At 35.8% G+C, this 24,134-nt stretch overlaps 1 long non-coding RNA gene across 4 annotated transcripts in view; it reads left to right on the top strand.

The window, feature by feature from the left end:
- LOC145678875 (uncharacterized) overlaps nucleotides 1–24,134 on the top strand; it is a 747,802-nt gene that overhangs the window by 365,125 nt on the left and 358,543 nt on the right. The window contains exon 1 of one of the 4 annotated variants that reach the window (XR_014130475.1): nucleotides 15,159–15,267. The exons of the other annotated variants lie outside the window; for them this stretch is intronic. This is a non-coding gene — a long non-coding RNA (uncharacterized LOC145678875). Of the gene's footprint in view, nucleotides 1–15,158; nucleotides 15,268–24,134 lie in introns of those variants that run through there. 4 annotated transcript variants of the gene reach the window in all.

The following is a 24,134-nucleotide window of genomic DNA, read 5'->3' as shown; positions in this document are numbered from 1 at the left end:
CGGCCCGTGGGTCTCTAAAACCAATAGAACAGGGGTAAGAAATTAAGGAGACATGAGTTAAGAATTATGATTACAGATGCGACATACCACGTAAAAAAAAAAAAAAAAAAAAAAAAAAAGTGAGTGTCCTTGGTTTGCGTCAGCCAACAGTTTGCAGTGTCTTGTAAGAATTTGTAAGATTTGTAAGAATTTATTTTCTATGTAAGTATATATATATATATATATATATATATATATATATATATATATATATATATATATATATATATTGAACTAGTAATATTACATTTCAGTTGGATACACTGTAAGTCACCAGTATAATTCGACAAGGCAGTCGCAGAGGTGTGTAGCAACAAGTAGGACGCTCGTGTTATTGTGGCAATTAGTGTACCTAATAAGAACAAAATATACTTAAAGGGCACCGTGGCTTAATGGTAGATGTCTTAACTCCGGTGTGTGAGATCCCTGGTTCGATACCCGGCCAAGTATTTGTGGTGGACAAAATTGTGTCCGAGTGTTTCCTCGGGGTCCTCCCGTTTCTTCTCACATTCTCATTCCGCCATTTTTCCCATCATCATTTTCTTGCCTTTAATCATATGTGTCCCTTAGCCTAAAGGGCATTCAAAATATACTCATTAAGAGGCTTCATCCCAGCGAAATTAAAATACCGCTAATTTTACAACAATTATGTGATATCTTCAAACAGATAAAAGAATCTAAATGTGGAACAAGAGCTCGCTAGACAATATTATTTTGCATGAGAAACCGTTATCACGACTCACTTATCTGCTTTCGATTTCGAGCCATTTTGAAAATCGGCATTTATTTTCGCGTTTCTAAACAGCTGAAAACGGAAAGCCACTAGGTGACTTGTGATAACGGTACCTCACGCAAAATAATATTGTCTAGGGCGCTCTTGTTCCACATTTCAATACTCTTCTTTCTATTTGAAGATATCACATAATTACTGTAAAATTAGCGGTATTTTAATTTCGCCTGGATGAGGCTTCTTAAGTATATTCTAGCCTATATTAATTTCACATAGTTAACATATCACTGTACATGCGAACTTTTGTCAAAATACGGATCAGATGAGAGAACATGAGATATATTTTTTTGTGAAATCAGATTTCTGAGGACGACACATTCTCTTGATAAAACAGAAGGCATTGGGACAATGCAAATTCCTCCAGTGAATGAATTCCATGTGCGCTCGGAACGTCAACAATGTAATAATATCGCAGTGGCTCAGTGGTAGAGCGTTCACCTCTGGTGCATGGGGTTCCTGGTTCGATCCCAGCTCGCACCAAGTGAACTTTGTGGTGGTTAAAAGCCGTGAGCGTGGGTTTCCTCGGGGTTCCCCCGTTTCCTGCCACTTTCTTCATTCCACCCTTTCATTCATTTCTCATCATCACCATCTTCTTTACCCTAACCGGCATAATCGTGGGACGTAAAACAAAGATTTCATTTCAGTGCACATTCGTTACATTAATACATATAACATACTCCTAGCTCTTCATCAAAACATTATCGGAAATAAATTGAATAAAAATACGCATTAGAATGTACTAAATTCAACATATAAATGTATGGACTTATTATATTTCTGTCTTGGAAATGCTTAAAATTAGACATTTTTCTGCATATTTTATCTGGGGATATTATTATCTTAATTTATCACGGACTTCATATTTCTTCCTCTACAGGTTTCACATTGATATTTTCTTACTAATAATCCAGTATGCCCAACAACCACTGGCACAAATCCCGGGGGGATGAGGGTAATATGTCCCACTGATCTTGGAACTGGGGGACTATTCCCCATAATTAGATGTAAAATATGTTTTTTTTTTGGGGGGGGGGGGAGAAATGTGATGATTTGTGCCCTCGACTGCCACAAAGGAAAGTGAAATGAATTGATGTCCCTTGCTGGGTAATATGCAACAGGCTCACCTCAGAAATCAGATTCATTTACCGTAATATGAGTATCATCTCCCCCTCCGCTAAGAACAAGCCTCAAATCTGCCCGCCTCCCAATGTTGAAGACAACTCTGCCTCCCCTGATCTTCGACAGCATTGTTTTTTAACTTCAAAAATATTTTGAACATCGCTTAAAAAAAAAATGAAACCGTCTTACCCATTCCCCCCAATGTTGAATACTGATTTGCACCGATGCCAACAACGACAAAAATTGAAGTTTATACTTTGCTACAGAGAATCAATTTATGCTCTCATGAAGAAAGTGTTCCTGTCTTCTGAATGCTGGCTAAAATATGTTAAATTTAAATATCTAAAGGGAGAAATAACGAAAGAGCAAAAGAGAAATAATAATAATAATAATAAAAGAATCTTTGAAAAGAAAATGCCAAAGTAAATCCCTCTCAGATATTACAGTGGAAGTTCAAAACAAGATACAATTTTTAAAGTTTTCCTTTAAAAGAAAAAAAACATCTCATTTGTTTTTGATGCGAAATTTCAAGGTGAGATGGGTCTGTTTGCGGAGGAACTCGCTCCTATCTGCTGATATTACAGAAGATACGCTGGACCAAGATTTGAAAGTTAGTTTCCGTAAAATTCTATGCTTCGCTGTTATTGGCAACCTTCTCCTCCCCCTCTCTCCAAAAAGTACAACCAATTTGAGCAACAGTGTATGCGTAGTATATATACATATAGGAGTCCGTGTATAAAAGTTGGATCCATAATAGTTGCATCTAGAATATGAAAAAGGGGTGAACTTCAAATGCAATGAGAAAAAGTTTTCTCTCCGGGAAAGTTGGGTGGGTTGCGTTTTTTATCTTGTTTTTTCTTCCTCTCTTCCTGTAATTCAAGTTCAGAGGAAGAAAAAAAAGAACAAGACCTGAGAAAATATTTCGAGTTGATCCCTTGCAGTCATCGTTTCATCCTGAAATTGTTTTTCATATTCTTGCGCAGACTGGGAGATGCTAGAATGTGAAAGAAAAATCGACTCAAGTCTATATATATAAGTTGGAAAACTTTCTTTTCTACAAAATCTAGAAGCTGAAAGTTGATGCTTACGTTCGACTCTAGACTTAGTGTGATTTTCTAGTAGGCCCTATACAACTTATGGTATGCTTACTCAGGTGATACTTACAATTAACCTTTATATGCAATGGCGTTCATAAAATTTCATCAAGAGACGTTTCAAAAACGCAAGTTCGTATCGCTGATACTGTAAATGATAATACAGTTGGACCTCGATGAATCGAATTCTTTGATAAGTCGAATTTTTTCACATTTTCTTGAAATTTCCATAACACTTAATGTTAAAATAACGTCTGTAAGTTGAATATTTAAAAATTACAACTTTGATAAGTCCAATTTTAAGGGTTTCATAATCATATTTAAAAATCTCGGTAACTCGAACTTTCGTAACTACGAACCTCTATAAGTCGAAGTTTACTTCCCTATATCTCGAATTTCTCTTGATGTGACTTCGATAACTCGAAGCTGCAGCCGTGTGCTTTTATGTAATTGTCATTGTGTCTAATGTGTACTGTAATTGTATTTTAGTCATGTCTAAATATGAATATCTCCAAAACAATACAAGTAAAGAATTTTATTTCCACTAGTTATCTTATTTAATTTAAGGAACTTCCACAACTTCGAGTTATAGAGGTTGAATGAATAAAATTTCGAGTTATAGAGGTTGAATGAATAAAACTTCGAGTTATAGAGGTTGAATGAATAAAACTTCGAGTTATAGAGATTAAATGAATAAAACTTCAAGTTATAGAGGTTGAATGAATAAAACTTCGAGTTATAGAGGTTGAATGAATAAAACTTTGAGTTATAGAGGTTGAATGAATAAAACTTTGAGTTATAGAGGTTGAATGACTTAAACTTTGAGTTATAGAGGTTGAATGAATAAAACTTCGAGTTATAGAGGTTGAATGAATAAAACTTCCAGTTATCACTGTCTCACTGTAATAACATTAAAACGTGTATTATTATTATGCTCTACATTATACAGGGCGTCTGAAAATATTCTTTCTCTACAAGTATCACATTATGAAATTATTTACAAGAGGTTCTCTTCGGACGTACGAACATGTCTGGATATATTTCTGCGTGTTATAATTATCGGGTGTATCAAAATTCTAGGGTCATAGGTCAACTACGTTATGAGTGAAGATATGAGAAAATGGTGGAGTGGTTGAATCAAACTAAAATGGAATGTTTCTAATCGCCCGAGCTGTATGGGTTCTACACTACAAAGAAGTCCAATATTAAATTAAAAAAGCAATGTTGCCAGTTCAGTAGCTTGTTTCCTAGATCCTCGTCATACCAACAATTGCATTGTTTAAAAACTGATTTGAGATATTCTAAGTTCGCCTATTTCATTTTTGTGTACTCTTACGTTCCGATCAATCAGCCTGCTGAATTAGAAACGCCACTTTTTGATATATTATAGATCACTTTATCAGTGTGGAGCAGGGTTGACAACTTTTCCTAAGAAAAAATCGGGATTTGAGAATCGGTGATGGAGCCTTCCCCTCCCCTCTCTCTCCCCGGAGACGACTATACATACGGCAAGTCATTAAAAACAGTATAAATAATCATCTGAATAACACGAATATAAATTAATGTGGCACCTTATTCTTTTATTTTCCCATCCACTCCTCATCACTAGGTATAAGCAATACATGCAACAAATTCAAACCAAAACAACTGTAATTTATTTAACATGAACAAAACACAACTTTGTTAAATTGATTCTGCACACACAAAACTGTGCGTGTAAAACAATGAGTTATCCTTTGTAAAAATGGCCCAGTAAAATATTTATTAAGTTTGAAAATCGATAAATCGGGACAATATTTGTCCCGACGAGTGGCCGGTCGGAACGCGGGACAAATAAGTCAGAAAACGGTACAGCCAGAAAACGGGACGGTTAGCAACCCTGGTGTGGAGCCGAAACAGCTGATGTCTGGAAAAATTCCAGCATTTTACATTGAGAAAACAGTTTTCTTCCTTACAATTTTTTCTGATCTTTACTGATAACGGAATTGGTCTATGGTCCCAGATACAAAATTAAAAAATACGCTTGGAATAACAGCTCTTTGTGGGCCTCAACCGCCCCAACGCCATCTCTTAGCGACCAGTTGAACTAGGTCCAGTCTAGCAACAAACACGTGATCAGTGCATTGTCTCACTCTATCTTTAACAGACTTATTAGGAGCTTTCCAGACCTAGTGGTCGTCACGTCTTTTATTCACGTGACTCCCTTTACGACGCTGGGTGGACGCCGAAAATTGGGAGGCACCGGCCTGGAATCGAAGCCAGGACAACGCAGACGTGGGTCCAACGCTCTAACCACTGAACAAGGGTGTCCCCCAGACTTTTGAGACAACTGGTATATATGTACACTCATGTCCAAAATTATTGTCGCATGTCTATAAATATGTTTTTGTAGGAATATAATTTGATAACGAATTCGTCCGGTATTTCTTATAATGTTAGTATGTGTATAATCAGCAAAGACATGTATGTGGCAAATTTCATGTCAAAAGAGCAGTAAATAAGAACAATAAAACGAAAATAAAAACTTTCTTGTCCATTTAGCAACATTTTGTTTTACTCATTCTAATTTTCGTATTTATAATTCTTTTCCTACGAAATTTACCACAAATATACATTTCCCGATTATAACATAGTATCAGCATTAAAAGTACGCTGCAAGATCATTATCAAATTATATTCTTACAAAAAGGCAGTTATAGATATGCGACAATCATTTTGGACATGAGTGTACATTAGAATGGAAATTGGTTTATAGACAGTAACGTTTATGTTTTGCTTGGGGGAGAGAGAGGGCAAGATTGTCGACCGACTTAAATCATTTCACGTTTTTGGTTACTATGTTACTCTACTATGGATTAAAGTGTTTATATCTTTCAAACTCAGAGCACAATTGCATCCTGCTCCCTAAATGACGCCCCTATTTACAGTCGTGCATTACTTACATAGAAGCATACATTCATAGCGCATAGTAACTTTACAAACACCCTGTATAATATAACTGCACGTCACCATTTTTACATAATAATTATGGTCATTTGTTTCTCGTTTGTGGGAGGTACCGTGTCTCAATGGTAAAGCACTTGTCCCTGGTGTGTGGGGTCCTTGATTTGATCCCCGTCCAAGTAATTTTGTAGTGAACAACATCGTGTGTGTTTCCTCGGGGTACTCCCGTTTCCTCCCAGATATTATTCCACTAATTCTTTCATATTCACTTGCCTTAATCATTGTCTCCCTTAGCCTAATGGGCATAATGATGGGACGTTAAATTGAAAGATTTTTTTCTCATTTGTAAAATACTGAAAGCCAATTACAAAGAACTTGATTAATTCAAGTATAATAAAAATCACGTTAAGAGATGACACCATGACGTCGAATTCACACACTACCCAGCTAAGATATTTTTCTAGTATAAGTTTCATAAAATTACTATTTAAAAAAAACAACTAGATCATAATATTGACGTTCCTACGTTATAGGTTGCAATTGCCTATAATTGCAATATGATTTCCAGCAATACAAAATGAATTTGCAAGGTAGAGAATTGCTTAGTGATAAAACCTTAGTAATCTCTAACCAAGCGAACTGCAAAATTACTATTTTTGAAAATTATACTTGTGATTCTTCCGTAAACCTGCCATATTTTCTCCATGAGAATACGGGACACCTTAGATCATCCCTGCCCCAACTTTCCAACACATTGCAATGAGCTGTAGCTCTGGTTATGAACAAAAGTATAATGGACCGCGGTAGCTCAGTGGTAGAGCGTTCACCTCTGGTGCATGGGGTCCCTAGTTTGATCTCAGCTCGCGCCAAGTGAGCTTTATGGTGGACAAACACCTTGTGCGTAGGTTTTCTCGGGGTTCTTCCGTTTCCTTCCACTTTCTTCATTCCACCATTTCATTCATTTCTCATGATCACCGTCTCCTTGAGCATAGCAGGCATAACCATGAGACTATACCAAAAGATTTCATTTTATTTTTTTCATTTTTTTAAAGAATATAATAGGCGAAAGTTCACTAAGTTGCAGCTGCTTTTCTCTCTTCGCACCCTGCAATTAATCGTAAGGACTGAAGATGCCTAAAAACTTAAGATGATGTCTTATAAAAATGCTTTACAGGAAAACAATAGGGGTCTATACAAATTATTTAAATAGGTGGTACAATCTATCTTCAATATTCTTCGAGCGTTTACCAATATTTATTTACAGGGCTGTATTTATTAAAATTACGTTCGTCAGTTTAATCTGATGAAAAACTTATTTTTCTCCTTGTGTCGTATGTAATTGTCAAGACCAGATTTACATATTTCTAAAACCTGAACCAAAGCATAATTCTGTGTCCCTAGCTTCTCAAAAAAAAAAAAAAAAAAAAAAAAAATCCTTTTAACTTATCTAATGTCTTGTTGGAGAAAAGGTCAGTCATCTTCCCTGTGCTTGTAGAAACACTCAAAGCCGTCTTATGTTTGTTTTTCTGATGTTCCGGAGAATGCCCGAGTCTCCACCAAGTGCAATGGAAAAAGTAGCATTGCAACTTTCACTCGCTATCAAGTCGAACAGGGTGGTGTAATAACTTCTCGAAACTGTTAATATGCTAGGCTTATTCTTCATTCACTAATTACAGGATTCCCAATCAATGTCAGAATTTTTTTTTTTTTTTTTTTTGTTTTCACTTTTCGAATAAGGTGATATTGATAGCAGAAATGGAACGGAATTAAAATACGGGACATTTCCCTGTCCCTACTAAATTTACGGGGATGCGGGACACTCGGTCCTTAAATCGGGACTGTCTCGTTTTTTACGGGATGTATGGCATAGAGACCTGCACGGGCGGGCCGACTCTGTTATTTCTTTGGGCCGGGCCGGGCTTGCACGGGCCGACACTGTTATTTCTTTGGGCCGGGCCGGGCTTGGGCTGGCCGACACTGATTTCCCTTCAGGTCGGGCTGGGCTGGGCCTGATCAATTGCAATTCTTTAATAATTATTGACTTTCGTTAAACGATAATTGGAATAAAGCCAAACGTTGAAAAAGTGTGTCCGTGAAAAATGTTACAAAGAATGCAATAGCTATATACAGTTTGTGTTGCTAAGCGGCTCCACTTTCACTATAGAGGATTGCTGGCATTATGCGGTAAATTGAGCTCTGACCTTGATTTTCACTGAACTCAAAATATAACAAGAAGGTGTGGGAATGTTTTGCCTGTCGCTAAACAATATTGCCATCTTCACTTTATGCTAAAAATCAATTAAGTTAGATTTTTGTTACAGGGAATGGAGTTTTTGTTCTCTCGATGACAGGCAAAGTTCTAGAAGGCAATGGTACCATTCGGGAGGCAAGCGTCAGGTTGTAAACCAGAGTTTAGTAAATGTTTCTGAGGTTAGGTCAAATTTAGTACTACATTTTGAGAAAGATTGGGGCTCGAGCTATTTTTTTTTTAATTATCGGGCCGGGGTCGGGCCAAAAACTTTTAAAATTTATCGGGCCCGGGCCGGGCTTGGGCCAAGAATTTTAGAAAACTTATTGGGCCGGGCCGGGCTCGGGCCGAAAATCTCCAAAATTTTTCGGGCCCGTGCAGGTCTCTAGTATGGCAGGCTTATGCTTTTCCAGAGTGTGTGAAAGATGATTCCATTATTGAAAAGAACAGTTTCTGACTTGTTGCTGTTTAGGAGCATCACATAGTTCTGAAAAGAGAGTCAGCTTAATTTGTTGGTTCCTATACAGAGTGGTCATCCACAAGTACTTTTTTCTTGCTTATATAAATTGATAATTGTTGAGATATCCCGGCAAATTGTTTATACTCATTGTTATGCGTAAGGTTCTGTGCAAAACACAGAATATTGAATTGTAACGTCTCCTGTAGGGGATCAAAATGTCATCGGGCTTTTAAAGTATTGGGGCGTCATGCTCTTTAATTATTTCAATTTTAATTTAGTAAACAATTTTACTTCTAAACATAAATTAGTTTGTTGTAATCCTTATATTATTTTACAACTTTTTTTATATGTCCGATGCCTCTACCTTCCATTTATTTTTACAAAATAGTACTAACACAAATCTACTTGGAACAAGCCAATTCGTCCATGTTGGAACGGGCCATCTTAAACAATTATACTTTTTATCAAAATATTTAAAGCAAAACTAGTGGAGCAGTCAACTGTTCCTTAAGGTTGGTGTAATGGAAAAAGTTTTCCCAATAGATGTCACTACAGTCTTCGTATCTCTCTCATGTATTATTATTATTATTATTATTATTTTTATCGTTGACGAAAATTCACGATTTCTCTCACAAATTTCAACCTAGAGATTTAAAATTTTTAGAGAATGAACTTCATAACGTATCAAAGGCAACAATCCTTGCCGATTTTTTTAAAATGTAGAATGTTATTCATTGTTGAAACAGTTACATTGTTAAAGGTTTGGATATCCATTTCAACAATCAAGCCATTTCAACAATGAAGAAATTTCTAAATAAAAAATCGGCACGGATTGTTGCCTTCAATAGGTTATGAAGTTCCTTCTCTAAAAATTTGAAGTCTCTAGGTTGAAATTTGTAAGAGAAATCGTGAATTTTCGTCAACGGTAAAAAAAAAAAAAAAAATACATGAGTGAGATACGAAGACTAGTGGCATCTATCGGCAAAACTTGTCCCTTTAAATCAACCTTAAGGGCTGTGACTTTCTTTACAAAATCCCCCGTAAGGGATATAACTATAACTGGAAGGTCTTCAGTAGGATGTTCCTTGCTGATGAGCAGGCAGTGTTTGTGGTGTTTTCTGTAAGTTCATCCAAGCTATGCTGAATATTGGTGTACATTTTTCTTTTAAATCTCTCCTGATATATGAGTCTACGATGGCCATAACGTCATAACAGTTCGTACTTCTGAAAATAACTTCATAAATCTGTGTCAGTGACACCCGTTCCAGGTGGCATGCTGTCCTATGTTATAAAAAAATATTCTTGAATTTCGTTAGTGCTGGTAACTGTAAAATTATATATACAACTATGTCGAGATGGATATGCCGTTGGTGCGAATGAAATTTCTTTTTTGACGTCTGACTCAATATTCATGTCAGCAACGAAACACAGAGATGTCACAATATAATGTCACACACTCAGTATACGTCTAGCAAACAGCGCCATGACCATGGAGAACACACAATTGTGATTTAGTTTTCTTTACAAATTCAAACTAGGTTATTCTGCATTGAAACCGAAAAAAAATTAAAAGAAATAATAGCTGTGTGTAATTGGACCAAGAATGGCGAATGAACGTACCATTCACTGTTTATCAGATCTTGTTCCAGATATAGTATTGCAAAATTAGTCCCGTGGACACCAATCAACATGTTCGGATTAGCTCCTTCGGAACACTCGGAAAGCTGAAGCACAGAAAAGAGTTAGTGCCAGTGATAGGCACCATAGGCGTACACACGGGAGATGCACCGAGTCCAGCCTTCCCCAAACTTCCTAACTCAACAATCACTTGTACATTTTGTCAATAAAATGCTTGTTTAACAGGGAAATGATTGGTATAGTACTAAAATTTGATCTTACACTTGATCTGTACTCTTTCTCTTATAAAAACAATCTAGTTCTATCAGTTTTTTTTTTAAAATATAGGTGGAAGATTTCTACAATTACTTATCCTCTTTTTGGATGCAGAATAATACCAAAAGATATTGCATAGACATTATGGCTTGTAATATTGGACCCCTCCTCTCAACGCTTGAACCCCATCCAACAAAAATTTCTACGTGCGCTCCTGGTAGACACTGAGCTACCCTCTGGAATTATCGCTGCTGAATGGAAGTTTTGGGGAGAATCTCCACTGGACAACCTTCTGAAATCATCACTGCCGAAATGGATCTTGAACTGTAAAGAAACAAATTTTTCATAACACTCTTTTGACGAATGTTTCTTTTTTTTTTTTAAAAAAAAAAAACATTTGTCAACTGCTTTAAAAATTGGAACTGTTTTGAACAACTATAACTCATCGGATATGAATTTTGAAAAGTTCCCTTTACACCCAGTACGATTAGATACCAGTACGAAATTAACTATGTTATTGACACAGAATAAATTATAGAATCCTTTAACGACGGTCGATAGTTCGTATTATCTCTTCGTTACATTTGCAACAGCCAATTCCATATCCATCGTCCCATCAGATATCTAGAATCCTCAGGGGGGCCATCTCGCCGCTACTAACAGTTGAAATTCGTATCTGAAAGACAAAATAAAACCCAAATTGAATTAATGATTTGTGGGATATAACGCACTTTAAATAGTTACAGTTTTGGTAAACATTGTAATTAGACCAGTCTCAATTGGCCACAAATGGTAAACAAAAGTGATCAAACTTCAACAAATGGCGAACTTACGAAGTATTATAATAATGAAACTTGTACAACTTGGCCACCCATGTATTACATATTATTTAGAACATGCCAAATGGAAAGAAAATTGGTCATACGATTTAAAGTAACGGTGGACACAAAAACAGTTTTTTTTTTTTTTTTGGTTTTTAGAAAACCGAAACGTTTATTTAAACTTTAGAAAATCTGTTTTCAAAACCGATTCCGTTTCTTAAAAATCAAAAACCGGTTTCGGTTTTCTATCAAACTGTTTTCGGTGAAAAACCGAAACTGATTTCGGTAGAAAATAGAAAGGACTGTTTTTCGGCTTTTCTAGAAACCGGTGCTGATATCTCTCTAGTATCGCTCTAACTGAGGCTTTTCCGTTTATTTTTCTACTTTATTAAGTGAATGCCGGGATGGTACTATTAACATAAATCCCTAGTTGACATTTTCCCCCTTGTTAATTGCTGTTATCAGTTGTTTACCAATTAAATTGACTAGTTTTGATTCAAGACAAGACTTTAGACTATCTCATCTCGAAAAGGTGTAATGAAAGCGATGTCTTGGCTCAAAAAGTATGTTTATATCTATTGAAAAAGCACTGTCTCGTCTCGTCTCGTGGATAATCCTAAAATTGATTTCGACAATTAGGAGCTTAGTAAATCATTACTTACAAAATACGTAGACGTTTCCTATATAGGAGCATTACCTACCGTGCATTAGTTTAATCCTCAATATCATTGACCCTTGCTATCAACATTTGAAAGTTGAAGGATTTTAAAAATGAAACTATATCGAGATTGAAGTTTTACCGGGCGCGTAATAGTGAAGTTATGGGACACAATTATAACATAATGTTTAATATTGTGATATATCAATCGATTGATCAAATATCAGTATCAACAATCACATCATTTTCGATATTCCATTAGTATTTTAATATTTTCTATATGTTAATTCTATGATATATTGAGCAAGTTTCGATGTCTTCAGCATTTGACATATTTCCGGCATTAGACACCAGTTTTGACGTTCCATATTCAAATACAAAGATCAAAATTTGATATACTTCCGGTATTAGTTTTGGTATCATAATCCGGATATAGTACAACCAGCGGCTCCGAGGCCTATTTAACTTTTAGGGAAGAAGCATTGAGGTGTGTTAAGATATCGAAGCAAATAGATCTATATCCAGTTTCAAGGACACTAAAGCTAATTTTCGGGGGCATATGCCTCCTCGCCATCTAGGTGCCCGTGCGCACAACCTTATTATCGAACAGAATGTTGCTGAGGAATTTTGGGATGTAGCGAGGTGGGTGATGAAAACATGGAAGTGCTCTGAAGCTGAGGTTCTTTGTGTTTCTACATCCCTCCCAAATTACAAAATTTTGAGTTGAAGAAATACTTATGTACACAAAGTTTATGTGCATCTATCTATAATTTATATATGGAAATGAAAGTGACTATTTTCCTAACTTAATAACTTTCGAACCACGCGACCAACCTACATCAAATTTTCAACATAGATGAGGTTCAGGTCTGGGATGGTTTTTATCATTCCACTTTGATGGTGGAACTTGAGGGAGGGGTAAAGATATATAAAAATGATCGCAAATGAGTGATAGCAGTGTCGAATTCATACTTTTCGGGGTCGCTGAGATGAACAGTGACACTTTCGATGTCGTTTAAATCCAAATCCAACCTCGCAGCTTGGGAGAAAGAGAATTATAATGGTCAAAAATGACCGATATTAGTGTTGAATTCTTACTTTTTGGGGTTCCCAAGTTAATTGCTGATTTTGGTATCCTTTATGTCCAAAATGAAACTATTCTCCCCGTGCGAAGAACGGGCATCCTGCTGGTATGTAGGATCTTCTCTGAGTCATTTAAATTTTTATATGTAACACTGACTTTCACCTCATCGTACGGAGTTACATCATAACGCAACACTGCATTTACACAAGCACAAAATATAAAAATAAAAGAAAATAAACCAAAATCAGACGGACGGAAACCTGTGCGAGAGAAGGAAATATACACCACACACACACAAACACGTGTGTTCCTCTGCGTTTCATAGCCTGGAATATGTTCTTTCTTACTACGTACGTGAGTATCTTTCTTCATATGAAAGGGTGTCATATGTGTTTGTGTGCTATTTTGCTAGCATTTGTCGGTAATGAAGTCTCATACGAGCATAGAGTTGCTGTTATTCTCATCCTCGTTTTTCTAACACCAGCATTTGGCGACGGCGGCGCTAGTGTCGAGGTGGCCATCTTGTGACGAAGAAAATGAGTCTTCTTTTTTCCCCTTTTTTCTTATGTGTACACGTCTAGAAAGGTAGGAAGAGAATGGAATGCGTCTTAAACGAGGGTTAAGAAGAAAATCATATCTTTTCCGTGTATTTTTTCCCATTCTTTAGGGGTGTTTGACCCTGTTTTTTCCCTTCCTTGATGGTTGGGTGTATATGTTTCTTATTACCGCTGCAGGATGGCGTTGAGGTACTGCGCGTAAAAAAAAAAAAGGAACTTCATTTCCTGTGACAGTCGCAATTTCTTCGGGAGGACTGTCTCCACGCTACTTTGGCACGTCGTTTACCGGGAAAATCGCAGAATACAAACAGTACAGGAAGTGTAGCAATGGGGAACAACAAACAGTACACACCCCTGATCAAACTAGGATATTTCTTTTTACTGTATAAGAAATGATCATGACGAAGATTGAGAGCTGAGGAGGACGGGCTGGTGGAAATCCTTCTTTTCCTTGTGATGAAATGACCTAAGAAAGGGTGAAAAATCTTTCCGAATTTCAGTGTGACGTAGATATATATATACGTAAGCTCTGAAGTGAAGAATTATGGAGTCGGCAGTACAGGGTTGATATATACAATGAAACAACCTCCTTGTACAAAAAAAAAGTATCCAATTTTTTTCCTACCATCTTCCTTTTGTTAAAAATAGCCAAGACTTGATGCCCATTTGGCAGCTTATACCAGCGTTCGTTATTCTTCCACGTTCCAAATGAGAGCAATAAGATCCTTCTTTCCCTCTCTCTCCGCCCTTGACAGAATAGAATAGAAAACAATTGTCTGCTTTGTTAGGCTTCGGGCATGGTTATAAGGATGGAACCATCTCTTTGCCGTCCATAGTATGGGAGTTCTTGCCTAACAGGCATGCTTGACTTTTATCACGCCTCAAAAAGAAGTATTTTTTTTTCTTTTCCTGTTTTGTTTTCCTATACGGACTTTTACAATTCTTCTGTATTCTTCTACGATGACATAAAAAAAAAAAAAATAAAACAGAGCAATCTAAGACGAACAAGCTAGGTTTGAAGCAAGGTCTTTGACTTCTTCGGCACATTTTTTTTTAAGCGTTCATTCATATACTCCCTCCTTTATATATCATCCTCTTGTTTCCATTGGACGCGAGTGTTTGTGTCAGAATAAACTGAGGGAGGGATTTTTTTTATATATATATATGTATCTATTTCTTGAAGAAAGCAAGAACAGTTCGAACCAGGAAACAAAAAAAAAAAAATACAATTGAAGACATTTTTTTTTCTTTATCTGGTATGTCGATATGGTTCAGCAATATCTCGTATTGTCTCCCAATGGAGAAGTTAACATAGGGGAAACTAAAGTGGCAGTTTTTAGCGCCATATATCACAGAATGAGGATCATTTACTGCGAATCACACAAAGTACCGACTTTACCACGCGTGTTGTCAGTAAGTCTCGGAAGCTTCAGTACAGCATGTGCATTTGTGGACACAGTTGTTTTCGGTCCCTTGTTGTGAATTCCAGTTCGCGTCTTGTAGACTGCATATTTCTTAGGATATATTAGGATTTAACAGGAGAGTTCCCAACAAGATTTTTGTAAGTATTTGAGATATTAGGCATCAAAATATTACATTACTTATTGATTTTCATAAACAAAAGTAGAGTGCTCATTCTGTAGTGCTAAATACTAAAGCTAAATGCATTTTATCATGTATAAATTTAAAACCCAAGGAGGGTTATAGCCTTGGTAGTCCTGTTGGATCCAGGATTCGCTGAAGGAAAGTAATGTGTGTTCATTTTTGTCTTGTTAAATATGCTCTTATAGTGAGACTTGCCTGGATTGGCCATTCTAAAGCATAACTTTCTACGTCCTGCGTTCTCCCCCCCCCTTTTTTTAACAAACTTCTTAAAAATTGCGTCAAGGTTAATGATAGTATGTAGTCTTCTATTTATGTGGGTTCTATGCAGTAGTGTCATTTCAGGTTTAGCTGGGGGAGGGGGGAAGACTCCACAGACATAAATAGTTTCACCCTTTTTATTGGTATATAGCCTAACTATACAATTGATTAAAAATTATTTATGTCTTAAGCTCAGGGGGAGCAATTATCCCCTCTGACCCCCTTGATCGATTGTTCCCAATATTTTTTTAATTGGCAACACACTTTACTGGGTGCACACGACAACCCGGCACTTGCTTGATTTTTAATTAATAGTAACGTAAGTTGCAGTAGTGTAAGACTATAAGTTTCTATGAAATAACGATTCTGTGTGTGTCGCGACACACCGGTTTGGAATCACTGCCCTAGATTACTGTGCCTGGTATCTCGACCCACCGGATTTTAAGTGCACAATGCACAGACAGAGGTGTCAACTTTTGTTTAACTTTAAAAAAAAAAAACAGAGTAACTTTAAAAAAAAAAGAGAGACAGATAACCAAGCAAAGATTCTCAGATCCTGATGGCAATAAGCAAACTTTGGGGATCGGACCCCTGCCCCCCTTCCCAGGATCAGTGCCCATTTGCACAGACCATCACTTAAGATCCTTTCGTTCAACATATATGTACGTCTACACCACGCTAATCTCTATTTCAAAGTAACAGTATTACATCCTTCCACGCGTTGAAATCTTCGAATACATAACTATTAACTGGGTTGTTTCTTTTATTACGGCAAATGACTAGTTAGAACAACTAAATATATAAGTGAATTAAATAAATTATTTGTAATTATTTGCACCAAAATATTCGCTTTTGCGAAACGAATAATAAGTTCGCTGGCACAATTCCCTGAGAAACAGAAAGTTTACGGTAGCAGCTTAACACTATGAGGAATTGGGGAATTAACTGAATTAAGATGCAACGAACTCCTGTGTAAGAAGCTAGAAATAGTAACGAAAGGAGTTCATGTTTCTAATCATACGTCTCCCAACTTAAAGCATTCTGGCCAGCCACAGACCGCAGATGATTGCAGGAAATGTACCTTTGAGAGTGAATATTTATGTACTTAAACTTTCAACTGATTTTAGCATTCCTTTTAATAACCTCGAATAAAGTTACTTTTTTTCTAGTGATGTATAACAATGTGACTTTGGAATTTGTTTTATTTACATTAATTTCTGATTAATGAATATTTTAAATATTAATTAATAATGAATTAGAGAAGTTTGTGATTGCTAGTAAGCTTCATAAATAAGTAAAACCTTATTTTTAAGTCAAATGAGAAAATTTTATGATTTCTGATTATATTAGTAAGTAAGTTCAATATTTATTATTAATTCGTATGAGAAAAGTTGAGCATTTTTGATTAGCTTAATAAATAAGTGTAATGTTTTTAATAACTCGAATGTTAAAACTTTAAATTACTGATTTGCTCGATAATTAATCTTAATTTGAATTAGAGAATGTTATGATTACTGAGTAGTCTAACAAATAAATTTAAGGCTTAAGTTTGGAGGTGCCTCTCCAGTTTCAAACCGACAAAAAAAAGCAATTAAAACATTAAAAATTGTTAGGTCAGGCTAGGTTTGGTTTGGTTAGTTTAGGCTAGGTTAGGTTACCTGATAAGACTTTAGTTACACTAGAACAGTGACTGGAACAGGTTCTTATAAAAGAGCTTCAATTATCACAAACTCAGTAATCCGTGGGCCTTACAAAATTTAATAGATTCTCTTCATTATTCTTAGATAATTGTATAAAACTCGAAGCGGAAATATCACATTCAACACACTGATTCGCCCCCTTATACGACTGCCATGCTGATGAATCATCGAAACGTTCCGCGTCTTGCAAATAGTACCCACTTCTACATATCTTTTCTTGTATTAAATACATAACTTCACTGCCAAACTTACACACCTAAACGTCACATAAGAACTCCAAATCGTTATTTCTTACCTCATTTCTCCTGTAAATTTTCCTAATTTTTATAAAAAACGGAGGGGCAACTCTAAACTTAACCCAAATTTAATATACATTTTTAATAAAACAAATGAAGAAAATATTGCTGATTTGCTTAATATTTAAATTATTTATTATTAAGTGAGTGAAATTCATGACGGCTGATTACTTCAATAGATGAATTTAAATACTTACTGAATCAAATACGGCAATTTTGTGCTTGCTAATTAACTTAATAAATAATCTTAATATTTACTAGTATCTCAAATGAAATGAAATCTTCAAGTTTAACGTCCCACGATTATGTCCGTTAGGCTAAAGGAGACTGACGATTAAGGCAACTGAATAATGATGGAAAAATTATGGAATGGGAATGTGGGAGGAAACGGGAATAACCTGAGAAAACCCACTGACACGATGTTGTCCACCACAAACTTAGTTGGTCGGAGGTCGAACCAGATAACCCACGCACCAGAGGTAAGCGCTCCTCCACTCACCGACCGTGCTCCCCTGTCCAAAGACAAGATACATATTAAACAATTATTTAATATAGTGTGATCAACATATTAAACATATTAAACACATTAAACGTATTAAACAATATATTGTGATCAAGCTTAACACAATTATTCAGAATAATGTTATCCAGAAGGAGAGACGAGACAGCTCTTCAAATAGAAACAGATACATTTTTTCAGACGAGACACCCCCAAGTCTTGTTTCGTGAGCAACACATTTAGAGTTAATTCTCATGTGTAGTTTCCGAGATCAATCATATACCCATAGATTATGTTACAATTTTGATGGCACTAGAAACAACGTTAGTTCTCAATAATAGCACAGCCACACACACACACACACACAATTTCTGTGCAGTGGACCCCACGCTATGGATTCGATGTATTATGTCATGCCGAATCCAAATTTCGAAACCCCAGGACGATTAAACGTGTTATTTTTTTTTTATGAGCGATAAACTTGAGCGATTTTGGATAGGGAGGATACACATGTAACACAACCAGATAAAAAATTTCAGAATTTCTGTGTAGCGGACCCCAGAGTATGAATTCGATGTATTTTGTTACACATAACCCAAATATCGAAACCCCAGGACGATTGAACATGTTATTTTTTTACGGGCGAAAAACTTGAGCGATTTTCGATAGAAAGGATACATATGTGTTTCACCCATAAAACAAAACTAACACGTTCAATCGTCCTGGGGTCGAATCCATACTCTGGGGCTTCTAAATTTGAATTCTGTGTAACAAAATACATCGAATCCATACCCTGGGGCTTCTAAATTTGAATTCTGTGTAACAAAATACATCGAATCCATATCCTGGGGCTTCTAAATTTGAATTCTGTGTAACAAAATACATCGAATCCATACCCTGGGGTTTCTAAATTTGAATTCTGTGTAACAAAATACATCGAATCCATACCCTGGGGTTTCTAAATTTGAATTCTGTGTAACAAAATACATCGAATCCATACCCTGGGGTTTCTAAATTTGAATTCTGTGTAACAAAATACATCGAATCCATACCTATCGAATCCATACCCTGGGGTTTCTAAATTTGAATTCTGTGTAACAAAATACATCGAATCCATACCCTGGGGTTTCTAAATTTGAATTCTGTGTAACAAAATACATCGAATCCATACCCTGGGGTTTCTAAATTTGAATTCTGTGTAACAAAATACATCGAATCCATACCCTGGGGTTTCTAAATTTGAATTCTGTGTAACAAAATACATCGAATCCATACCCTGGGGTTTCTAAATTTGAATTCTGTGTAACAAAATACATCGAATCCATACCCTGGGGCTTCTAAATTTGAATTCTGTGTAACAAAATACATCGAATCCATACCCTGGGGTTTCTAAATTTGAATTCTGTGTAACAAAATACATCGAATCCATACCCTGGGGTTTCTAAATTTGAATTCTGTGTAACAAAATACATCGAATCCATACCCTGGGGTTTCTAAATTTGAATTCTGTGTAACAAAATACATCGAATCCATACCCTGGGGTTTCTAAATTTGAATTCTGTGTAACAAAATACATCGAATCCATACCCTGGGGTTTCTAAATTTGAATTCTGTGTAACAAAATACATCGAATCCATACCCTGGGGCTTCTAAATTTGAATTCTGTGTAACAAAATACATCGAATCCATACCCTGGGGTTTCTAAATTTGAATTCTGTGTAACAAAATACATCGAATCCATACCCTGGGGTTTCTAAATTTGAATTCTGTGTAACAAAATACATCGAATCCATACCCTGGGGTTTCTAAATTTGAATTCTGTGTAACAAAATACATCGAATCCATACCCTGGGGCTTCTAAATTTGAATTCTGTGTAACAAAATACATCGAATCCATATCCTGGGGCTTCTAAATTTGAATTCTGTGTAACAAAATACATCGAATCCATACCCTGGGGTTTCTAAATTTCAATTCTGTGTAACAAAATACATCGAATCCATACTCTGAGGTTTCTAAATTTGAATTATGTGCAACAAAATTTGACAAAGTTTGAAGTCCGGTGCACAGATTTTTTTTTCTTGTGAGGCTGTGTAATTGATACATTTTGTTTATAATGTGATATATTGTTTATTCATGTAAGTGTATATGTGAAATGAATACAGCGTTAACTAGCACATTGTATCTCTTGGTGTTTATTTTCTAATGGCAAAACACGAATTCCTAACAATAGAAAATATAATACTTACAACAAAAGTGAAATAAGGAAATATCATAACAGTCAAGACTAATTGAAAGTATAAATGAGCTGTTTTGTTCGATGAGCTTCAGATGATGTTTTGCGTCGCTGGAGACCTTGTGATGTTCAAGGATTGTTTTTGTAGTTTGCATACTCCATAGCTCTGCCATGTTTCAAATGTATCATTGTTTCCTTTACACTAAAGCTATTTATTTAGTACGTGTATCAACAGTCACTACTACAACTAACGTGTTGCAGGCAGTAAACTTTATGAATTACAATCAGAACTTTTGTTCATACAAATATTATACAAGAAGCTACATACAAAGTGAGAGAAACGCGGTTTTCCCTCCCTCAAGAATCACGTTGGAAATTCTCTCATAGTAAATCAAATCTCTATCTTTTTTTTCTTCGGCAAAACGCGATTTCCTGTTTCTCACACAGTCAAGATTAGATTACTCATTCTGTAGAAGTAGATTTGCTCAAATGGGATGTATTATTATTATTATTATTATTATTATTATTATTATTATTATTATTATTATTATTATTATTATTATTATTATTATTATTACTATTATGCTAGTGGAAAATATAAGATTATACCGATAGCCGTCTGTCCTTACTTCACAAAATAACTCATGTACAAAAGCGAATTTTCAAATTCTGTTTTTTCCAGGGGGCATGGTGGCTCAGTCATAGATCGCTTACATCTAGTACGTGAGGTCCCTGATTCGTTCCCCGGGCAAGTAAGTTTATAGTGAAGAACATCGTGTCCGTGGAGTTTCTCGTGGTATTTCCATTTCCTCCTACTTTCTCATTTCACCCATTTTTCGTTCAACATTCACTTGCCTTAATCATCGTCTCTCTTAGCCTAAACTGAAATATTTCATTTTTACTTCATTTTGTGGGAAACCCTAGATTTTAAGATAAGCTTAATTGGGAAACAAAAATTTCACATTGACGTTATGTACACTTTCTCTTTGTACTACTTGTTTTACACTGCAAAAAATACAGAAACTACTTTGAAACACAGAACACTCTTTGTACAAATGCAGATGACCCATACTCACCCCTTGTAGATTCTGTGTTATCCAAGTATGTCCCAGATGTATGTACAAAATTTAGAAAATGTATATGATCACTTTGTTTTCGAACTATTTGCCGAGAAGAAGTGTTTTATATATGTCATATCTATTGTTTTCGGGGGATGAACACTTTTGGGCACGCGAAGCACACTTTACAAACACACACTTGATATATTTCCCCCTCAAACTCTGTACTAAAAGTGTTTCAATGGTGGTTTGTTTTTTATACTCTAGGTTTGAAACACTAATTAAAAATTGTAGTTATAGTCTCGGTGGGGAAACTTGTGAGAACTTTTGATTAATTGATTGATTGGTTTAATTAGAGTTTAGCATCCCTTACAGCACAGAGGTAAAACAGCTTTACCCTGAAATTTACCCTACGCTACCTATTAAGTGGAAATTGGTACTGAAGAATTAAATACGCCAAAATTTTCATTGTGACTGTAGTAAGGCGACAGTGCCGTTAACTGGACAGTCCAAAACAATGGTTAACTCTCAATTCTAATATTATCCAAAGACTAGCAGCGTTCACCCCGCTTCGCTGCGGTCACCCCGGAACGCAATAAACTTTGTTACTTAGATAATTTTTACTTTTTCGCTTTCAAGTGATATGATAAAAACCATAGAAGATTGCAGTAAATGTTAACATTATATCGCCTGTCATTTATGTTAACCCGCCCCGCTTCGCTGCGGTCACCCCCGAACGCAATAAACTTTGTTACTTAGATAATTTTTACTTTTTCGCTTTCAAGTGATATGATAAAAACCATAGTAGATTGCAGTAAATGTTAACATTATATCGCCTGTCATTTATGTTAACCCGCCGAGTGACACGGTCATGTGGGTTGCATATAAATACGTTTATTTTTATACCTATGATGAACTAACAAAGGATTTGTACCTTATGGACACCTGAATGGTCAATTATCTCAAGACGCTGGTAATTGAAAATTAAAGTGATATGATAAAAACCATCTAGGGTCCAAATCCTAATAACCCCCCAAAAATGAAAGAAATTGGTTCAGCCGTATTAGCGTGATGAGCGGACAAAGGATTTGTACGTTCTCTTTTATATATATAGATGATGAACTAACAAAGGATTTGTACGTTATGGACACCTGAATGGTCAATTATCTCAAGACACTGGTAATTGAAAATTAAAGTGATATGATAAAAACCATCTAGGGTCCAAATCCTAATAACCCCCCAAAAATGAAAGAAATTGGTTCAGCCGTATTAGCGTGATGAGCGGACAAAGGATTTGTACGTTCTCTTTTATATATATAGATGAGTTCATTTGAGCTTTGCGTCCCTTTTAACGCCGAGGCTGTATGAGCCGTGGACCTACAGCTTAACGTGTAATCAGAACCACGAGAGCGCTCCGACGGGAATCGAACCTGGGTCTCCAACGCCAAATTATCCAAAGATCAATCGATAAATGACATCAGGCTTAAGACATATCTTTAATGATGAACAGTCATGCGTAGTTTTTTTTAAAAAAATCCTGAGAAACGAATATTTATCGCGCTAAAAAGTGTGTCGTTTGTGTTAATAATACTGATATCTTTTTTATTGTATTGGGAAATATTATTGATTTATTTATGTAAGTAAAATAAGTACCATATTGTATCTAGCGCTGTTTATCTTCTTCTTACGGTGATACCATGGACGGAGCTATGAGGGCATTGCCCCTTCCCCCAACTTTTTGACAAAAAAAAAAGTGAGTTATTTATATTAACTTCTAAAATGTAAACATAACAGATATTGTTAAGGGGCATGTTGTCAAAACACAAAAATAACGTGCCACTGCAACATTGTCTGTAACGTATCAGGTGATAGGTTCGGCTGGACGATTTTAAAAATAAATACTTTGTGCTTTAGTTATGTAATACAAAAGAATTAATGAATCATTCGTTCATTAAGAGTATTATAAACCTGCGCCATCTCTGATTTTAGTTCATTTACTTAAATGGAGAAGAGTTCTCTTTTCTTAAAAGTGAATAGGAATTTTACTGATTTTTCCTTTAAATTTTCACTGCTTTGTAAAAAAAAAAAAAAATCTATATGAACAAAAATGAAAGTGACTAAGGAGTATGTTTAGTACTAGGGATCCAGAAGCACGTAAAAACAAAATTTACAGCAGAAATGAATGATGCAAGTACTTAGACTTAACATAACGTAACCAAATCTAACCTAACATAACATAAACTAACCTAAGCTAACCTGAACTAACCTGAACTAACCTGAACTAACCTAATATTAGTAGAAATAAGCGAAATTCTACCATTTCTTGGGAAATTATGCGGGACCCCTACACTAAGATAACGTAAACTAACCTAACCTAACCTAACCTACCCTAAACTAAGCGAATGTGAACAGAAATTATCAAAATTGTTACATTTTTTTAGAAAAAAGAGCTGGACCCCATCTGCTAAACATTGGCCATGACTATATTTATGACTTAATAACTCGAACCACGAGACTAATCTCGATCAAATTTACCACATAGATAAGGTTCGAACCTGGATTTTTTATTATTATTTCACTTTGACAGGGCAACTTAGGGGAGTGGAAGATATTTAAAAATGACCAATATTAGTGTCGAATCTATGGCTTTTGTAGTCTCTGAGATGAACAGTGACACTTCTGATGTCGTTTAAATTCAAATTCAGCCCCGCAACTCGGGAGAAAAGAGGGATATATATATATATATATAAATGATCGAAAATGGCCAATATCAGAGAC

The sequence above is a fragment of the Thermobia domestica genome, chromosome 2 (genome assembly GCF_964235325.1).
Source record: "Thermobia domestica chromosome 2, izTheDome1.hap1.1, whole genome shotgun sequence".
Lineage (NCBI taxonomy): Eukaryota > Metazoa > Arthropoda > Insecta > Zygentoma > Lepismatidae > Thermobia > Thermobia domestica.
This window is presented reverse-complemented; position numbering and strand designations above follow the sequence as displayed.